The 7,787-nt window shown below is 47.1% G+C and overlaps 1 pseudogene; it reads right to left on the bottom strand.

Moving 5' to 3' along the window:
* Positions 1 to 7,668: 7,668 nt before the first annotated feature.
* Positions 7,669 to 7,787, bottom strand: LOC134937047 (5S ribosomal RNA; annotated as a pseudogene).

The following is a 7,787-nucleotide window of genomic DNA, read 5'->3' on the forward strand; positions in this document are numbered from 1 at the left end:
CTCCTTGCCACCAGGACATCCTGAGCTCTCTGTGACATGGATACAAGGTGTTGGAAAATCTCCTTAGAGATCCTGGCCCATAGTTTTATGATTGCATTGTGCAGTTGCTGCAGAGTTTTCGGATGCACATCACTGCTGCAAACCTCCTGTTCGCCCACACCTCAAAGAGGTCTGCCTACTGAGAAGATAATATATAACTCATTGTCCTGTTCATGGAACCCATTGGTGTATCTATAATGGGTGCAGTGCACATGGGCCCCAAACCTCACACCCTGTACCCATATACTCATACTTACCCTCTATGCCTTCCAAGTAGTCCTGCATCAGCCGGTACTGCAGTGCAGCAGAAATCACTGGGAAAATGCGAAGTGGCATAGAGAATCTAGTTTCTCTTGTGGTTCCCAGACCAATCGGGCATTTATAACAGAGGATAAATTGATATAAAGTGCAGATGCTGTAACTTTCAATGATGCCACTAATTTCCCTCAGATCACCACTATGTAGCACCTAAAATCTACAGTCAACTCCTCTATGTCTCCCATTTCAGATGGCACTTGACCCAAGTCTGCAGCAATCAGCTGCCTCTTCTATGAATAATGCAGGCTATTCTGGCAGTGGTTATTCACAGTTCCTTCAGAGAAGCTGTCATCAAACCACAGCCAGTTCAGCACCTCTTTCCTCTGGAAAGCTCCTTCATCCTTCTGCTGCAGTTCTGCAGCCTGCTTGACAAGTCCTCCGCTTGGGGACTTCTCCTTTTCCCTGCCTCTTGGGGAGGAGAATGCACTACAGTCCAGGAGGTAGTCCCAAGTGGAAGGAAGTATCTGCAGCAGTATCTCACTGCCCTGTCCAGCTCTTTCTCTTCACTATGCCTCAGCAAGAGCCCTTCCTCTGCGCAGGCTTTCCTGCTTGGTCACTCAGCTGCAATGCGGCCCTCTATACTGACTGCTCCCTAAGGGATCTATGTACTAAGCCTTGGAGAGAGATAAAGTACCAACCAATCAGCTCCTGACATTTTTTAAACACAGCCTGTAGCATGGCAGTTAGGAGCTGATTAGTTGGTACTTTATCTCTGTCCACTTTTTTCTCTGTTAATGGGATAGTACATAGACCCCTAAAATGGCTGCTTTACTACTATGAATACTGACCTCCTAGCTATCAGTCAGTGTGGCCTCCTTTTGGGGCAGATGTACTAAGCTTTGGGGAGTGATAAAGTGGAGAGAGATAAAGTTCCAGCCAGTAAGCTCCTAACTGCCATGTTACATGCTATTGAAAAATGAAAGGAGCTGATTGTCTGGTACTGTATCTCTCTACACTTTATCACTCTGTAACGATTAGCACATGGTTGTGGAGTATATATCTCTCCTTTTATCTGTTGCAGTCACATGGTGGTCAGCTTCCCGCCAGCCGCACACGCTGCTTTTCATACCATCCACCCGGGGCTCATAGCAGTCACACTGCAGTCCAGACAGTTCTTCCCATCTTGAAACTGATGGGAGAGTCCCTGCCTCGAACATCAGTATAGTAAAACAGCCTGGGCTGCCTGAAAGGAGCCATTACATCCCTTCTGTGGGGTAACACACAGAGCGAGTGACATTACAGGGACTAAAAGTGCACTAAGGGGGTAATTCTGAGCTGGTCGCAGATTTTTGCAATCATATCAAAATTTGTGACCACTAAAATCACATGCTGGGGACCGCCCAGCACAGGGCAATGCCGCCCAGAATGTGTGGCGCCGCCCCAAAATACAATAGCTATCAAATTGCGATCGCATTGCAAAAACCTCAATTAGAGGTTGACCCCTGCCTATGCAGCGTGTTTGCATATGCAGGTGCACCGCCGCTATGTTTCCACTCGTAGGAAATGCAAGTGATGTCTTTGGCACGCCCCGAAACGGCCATGGCACACATGCATTTCCTTCTCCCCTTCAAACCCAAATGCTGCATCACCACCCCCGGACGCCCGTCGCCTGTCAGTCAGGGTGCATACGCAGCAGCTGTGACAGGGTCAGAATAAGGCCCTAAATTTAAATATATTATATATATGGTAGTGACAGCAACCAGCCTTGTTTATATAAAATGTAATAGTAGGTACAACTGGGGTCTGGGGTTCCACACCAGGATCAGGGCCGGTTCAAGCCCTTTTGGCGCCCCGGGTGGAAAATAGGGGCGTGGCTTCATACAGGGGGAGTGGTCAGTTACGCCCCCTGTACAGTAGAGTAGCGCCGCTGAAAGAAAAAAGAAAAATGAATACTTACTATCCCCGCTCCTGATTCCCGACCGCTGCAGACCTCTGCCGGCGCCGCTCCTCTCCTCGGATCTATGGGAGAGACGTCATGACGTCTCTCCCATAGCACTGCATAGACAGACACTAGAGGTCAATTATGACCCCTAGCGTCTGTGTCAGTCCCACAATGCTGTGCGGTGCGCGATTACGTCATCGCGCACCGCACAGCAAAAGTCCTCTCCACGAAGGGAAACTAGAAGCTACGCGTCTAGTTCCCTTCACAGCGGTGGGACCAGCGGGGGACACAGCGGGCAGCGGGGGGCACAGTAGCGGATCCTGCCATGGTGCGGCGCCCTCCGGAAGGCACCGGTGCCCTCCGGAAGGCGGCACCCCGGGCAAAAGTCCTTCTTGCCCGTGTCAAGATCCGCTACTGTGTACTACTCACACTGGTACAACCTCACACCTCCCCTACTCCCACCTGTACTACTCACACTGGTATACCCTTACACCTCCCCTACTCCCACCTGTACTACTCACACTGCTACACCCTCACACCTCTCCTACTCCCAACTGTATTACTCTTACTGGTACACCCTCACATCTCCCCTACTCCCACCTGTACCACTCACACTGCTACACCCTTACACCTCCCCTACTCCCACCTGTATTACCCACACTGTTATACCCTCACACCTCCCCTACTCCCACCTGTACTACTCACACTGGTACACCCTCACACCTCCCCTACTCCCACCTGTACTACTCACACCGGTACACCCTCATACCTCCCCTACTTCCACCTGTACTACTCACACTGGTACACCCTCACACCTACCCTACTCCCCCCTGTACTACTCACACTGGCACACCCCCACATCTCCCCTACTCCCACCTGTACTACTCACACTGGTACACCCTCACACCTCCTGCTCCCACCTGTACTACTCACACTGGTACACCCTCACACCTCCCCTATTCCCACCTGTACCACTCACACTGGTACACCTTCACACCTCCCCTACTCCCACCTGTACTACCAGGGCCGGTTCAAGCCCTTTTGGCGCCCCGGGCGGAAAATAGGTGCGTGGCTTCATACAGGGGGAGTGGTCAGTTACGCCCCCTGTACAGTAGAGTAGCGCCGCTGAAAGAAAAAAATAAATAATAAAAATGAATACTTACTATCCCCGCTCCTGATTCCCGACCGCTGCAGACCTCTGCCGGCGCCGCTCCTCCCCTACTCCCACCTGTATTACCCACACTGTTATACCCTCACACCTCCCCTACTCCCACCTGTACTACTCACACTGGTACAACCTCACACCTCCCCTACTCCCACCTGTACTACTCACACCGGTACACCCTCATACCTCCCCTACTTCCACCTGTACTACTCACACTGGTACACCCTCACACCTACCCTACTCCCACCTGTACTACTCACACTGGCACACCCTCACATCTCCCCTACTCCCACCTGTACTACTCACACTGGTACACCCTCACACCTCCTGCTCCCACCTGTACTACTCACACTGGTACACCCTCACACCTCCCCTATTCCCACCTGTACCACTCACACTGGTACACCCTCACATCTCCCCTACTCCCACCTGTACTACTCACACTGGTACACCTTCACACCTCCCCTACTCCCACCTGTACTACCAGGGCCAGTTCAAGCCCTTTTGGCGCCCCGGGCGGAAAATAGGTGCGTGGCTTCATACAGGGGGAGTGGTCAGTTACGCCCCCTGTACAGTAGAGTAGCGCCGCTGAAATAAAAAAATAAAAAATAGAAATAAATACTTACTATCCCCGCTCCTGATTCCCGACAGCTGCAGACCTCTGCCGGCGCCGCTCCTCTCCTCGGATCTATGGGAGAGACGTCATGACATCTCTCTCATAGCACTGCATAGACAGACACTAGAGGTTAATTATGACCCCTAGCGTCTGTGTCAGTCCCACAATGCTGTGCGGTGCGCGATGACGTCATCGCGCACCGCACAGCAAAAGTCCTCTCCACGAAGGGAAACTAGAAGCTACGCGTCTAGTTCCCTTCACAGCGGTGGGACCAGCGGGGGGGACAGCGGGCAGCAGGGTGCACAGTAGCGGATCCTGCCATGGTGCGGCGCCCTCCGGAAGGCGGCGCCCCGGGCAAAAGTCCTGCTTGCTCGTGTCAAGATCCACTACTGACCAGGATGATATAAAAGCAACACTTGGAGGGTGTGTGGAATAAACAAGGATAGTTTACCTCCCCAGTAGATTAGACGAGTATGGCAATGGGAGACAGACTGTCTATGAAGTTGCTGAACTACAGAAAAAAAAGATACATTTTGCTAAGTAGTACTGACAATATAGTAAGAATATAGACATATTTTTTATAAGTCTTGCTTGCAGTTAATTCATGAACCCACAGTACACTCAGGTTGTGTCCCACTCGTACTTCTTACCTACTAGAGGCTCTTGAAACCTTTATAGCACAATTTCTATAGCAGAAGACTCTTGGCTTGTTATCAAGACATGTAGAGATTTTCTTCTCAATAAGAGCAGGAGATTATCACCACAGGCACTAGACAGGAATGCAGTTCCAAGCAGACAACACTATAATTTTAACATTATTTCCAAAAATATGACTTTTTTTTTTACTGGGTACAGACTCACACAGTAATTCTCAGAAAGAGCACTACAGGAGACAGTGAGGTTTTTTTGGGGGTATGTTTAGGCGCTCATATTTACTTATAAACTATATTATATAAAACCAATATATTCCTATATATATATATATATATATATATATATATATATATCTAGCAGCAATATGTCAATTTGTGTCTGTGTGGACACAAAATATAGATGAGTACTAGAAAGCACTATGCTCCCCGTTACCCATTAATCCATACCAAAAGATGAAGAACTATGACTATTGGCGCTTATCATCCCAATTGCCAAAGTGCATTCACAGACTAAAGACACTTGTATATATTAAAATCATTATTTTGTTTATTTCCCAACATGTATCACTTTGAATGTTTCTGTCTTATATATCAAATAGCATCCAATGGTAAACTATATAAAAACATATGTGTATATATATATATATATATATATATATATATAAAACCTCCAACAAGGAACGGCACTCAGAGACAAAAACGTTAGAAAAAAGTTATATTCCATATGGTCAACGTTTCGGGGAGTAAATCCCCGTCGTCAGGACAAATATACAGCAGAATAACAAACAAAGCACTCACTTACCCTCCTAAATACCCGAGTGTCCTCATCGCCGCCATCCCTTCCGTGCACGCCCGCAACTCTCACTGCTTCCTCTACCGCCTCCACACACCGCTTCCGGAAGCCGCCGTTTCCATGGGAACCACAGCTTGCGGTTCACCTCGTCTCCGGCTGCGTTCCATCAGCGGGAGGAGACGCAGGCCGAGCACACAGAGGAGGCAGGGCTGAAACCGAAAAGGGACAAGCAATGCAATGAGACAATATACATAAATACATATGAAACACAACATAATAAGAAATCAGCAGTGCCAATAGAGCCTGTCACAAATAACATCCGACCCACATCCCTAAATAGACACGAAAGAAAATGAAAAAAAGGTTACACAAGCATATTCCAGTTAATTTTTTCATTTAAACCCCCGGGGGCACAGGTACCCAGTCTCAGGATCCATTTGGTTTCTTTAACTAAAAGAGACTTAGCACGATCCCCACCCCTTAAACTAAGGGGCACATGATCAATAATAAAGTATCGCAAAGACTCCAACGTATGGCCCGCACTTTTAAAATGTTTGGCCACCGGTTGGTCAATAAGTTTACCTTCAAGGTTGAGTTTAATGGCCGATCTGTGGGCCGCCATCCTTTCAGAAAACTTACGTGTAGTTTGGCCGACATACATTAACCCGCAAGGACAGATAATAATGTATACAACAAACATAGATGAACAGGTTAAAACAAACCTGATATCATATGTTTTGTTGCAGTGGGGATGTTTAAAGGATTTGCAATTCAGCATAAATTTACATGTCGCACACCCACTACAGCGATAGCAGCCATTAGGTTTAAAGTAAACGTTGGGATGTCTAGTCAGACCCATACCAGTGATATCGGTTCTGACTACTCTATCCTTGATGTTGCGACCATGACGAAATGACATCAAAGGGGTAGTGTGATGGAACACTTTTAACTCAGGGTCCGATGACACTATAGGCCACAAGGCCTTAGTGGCTCTACTAATACCCCCGCTAGAGGAGGTGTAGTCACTGGGGAAAGGGATCCTATGAGCAAGATGTCTATGCGTCGGTTCCAAAAGGGTTTGCCGAGACATACCCAACACTTCCTCTTTCTGCCTGTCAAGCATAACAGGATCATACCCACGTGAGGCAAACTTAAGGACCAGGGAGTCAAGTTCTTCAGGAACTTTCGAGGGGTCTGATGCTATACGAGCTACTTGCATCATCTGCGAACGAGGGAGCCCTTTCTTCAGGGGCTCAGGGTGATGGCTGGACGCTAATAGAAGGGTGTTACGATCGGTTGGTTTATGAAAAACCTCAGTAGACAAACAGCCATTTTCGAGGTGAATCTTCACATCAAGAAAATGGATGTCCGTCAGACTATACGAATAAGTAAATTTAATAGGAGTGTCCGAGCCATTGACACCATCTATAAACTCCACAAGCGTATCCTGACCCCCACCCCACAACAGAAAAATATCATCAATATAGCGACAGTATAATAAAATACTGTCGCCAATGGATGAATTGGAGAAAAAAATATGGTGCTCTTGTTCAAACATAAAAACATTTGCATATGACGGGGCCACGGGGGACCCCATCGCACAGCCTCTAAGCTGAAGAAAAAAAGAACCATCAAACAAAAAATAGTTGCGATTGAGAGTTAACTCAAGGAGGGACAAAAACAGCTCGTGGTCAAAAAGCTGTTCAGGGAGTTCAGCCTTTAGAAAGTTCCTCATAGCAAGTAGACCTGCATTGTGCGGGATAGCCGTATAGAGACTACAGACATCTAGACAGCATAATAGAGTTCCTGGAGGGATATCTGACAAGGACTGTAGTTTGTTAAGAAATGCAGTAGTGTCCTTCAAAAAAGAGTCTCTGGATAACAGCAAAGGCTAGTAAAGGAGAAAGAAAAAGAAAAAAAGAGACCTTTGTTGGGAGCACTCCCACTTGGAAACAATAATGATTTGAGTAATAAGCAATGATATGAAAAATAAAGTAATTAAAATGTAACCTTTAATTGTATTATATTAAAATATTGGTACACCAATTGTGTTAAATCACTCTTAAGTGGCTAATCAATGTGAGCCACCTGGTAAAGCTAAATTGTGAAAATATTGATGAAAGTACAAGGCATTTATTTGGCAGGCCCAGAATACTTGGATATATGGAGTAGGTACTATAACCAAATTAGTGCCGTCAAAAAAACCTACAACACCTGGTATTCCTTAGTGGTCCACCACCTAAGTACTGACCAGGCCCAACACCGTATTGCTTCCAAGATCAGACGAGATTGGGCATGCGCGGTGTGGTATGGTAGTAGAT

This window comes from Pseudophryne corroboree, chromosome 6, assembly GCF_028390025.1.
Source record: "Pseudophryne corroboree isolate aPseCor3 chromosome 6, aPseCor3.hap2, whole genome shotgun sequence".
NCBI classification, from domain to species: Eukaryota; Metazoa; Chordata; class Amphibia; order Anura; family Myobatrachidae; genus Pseudophryne; species Pseudophryne corroboree.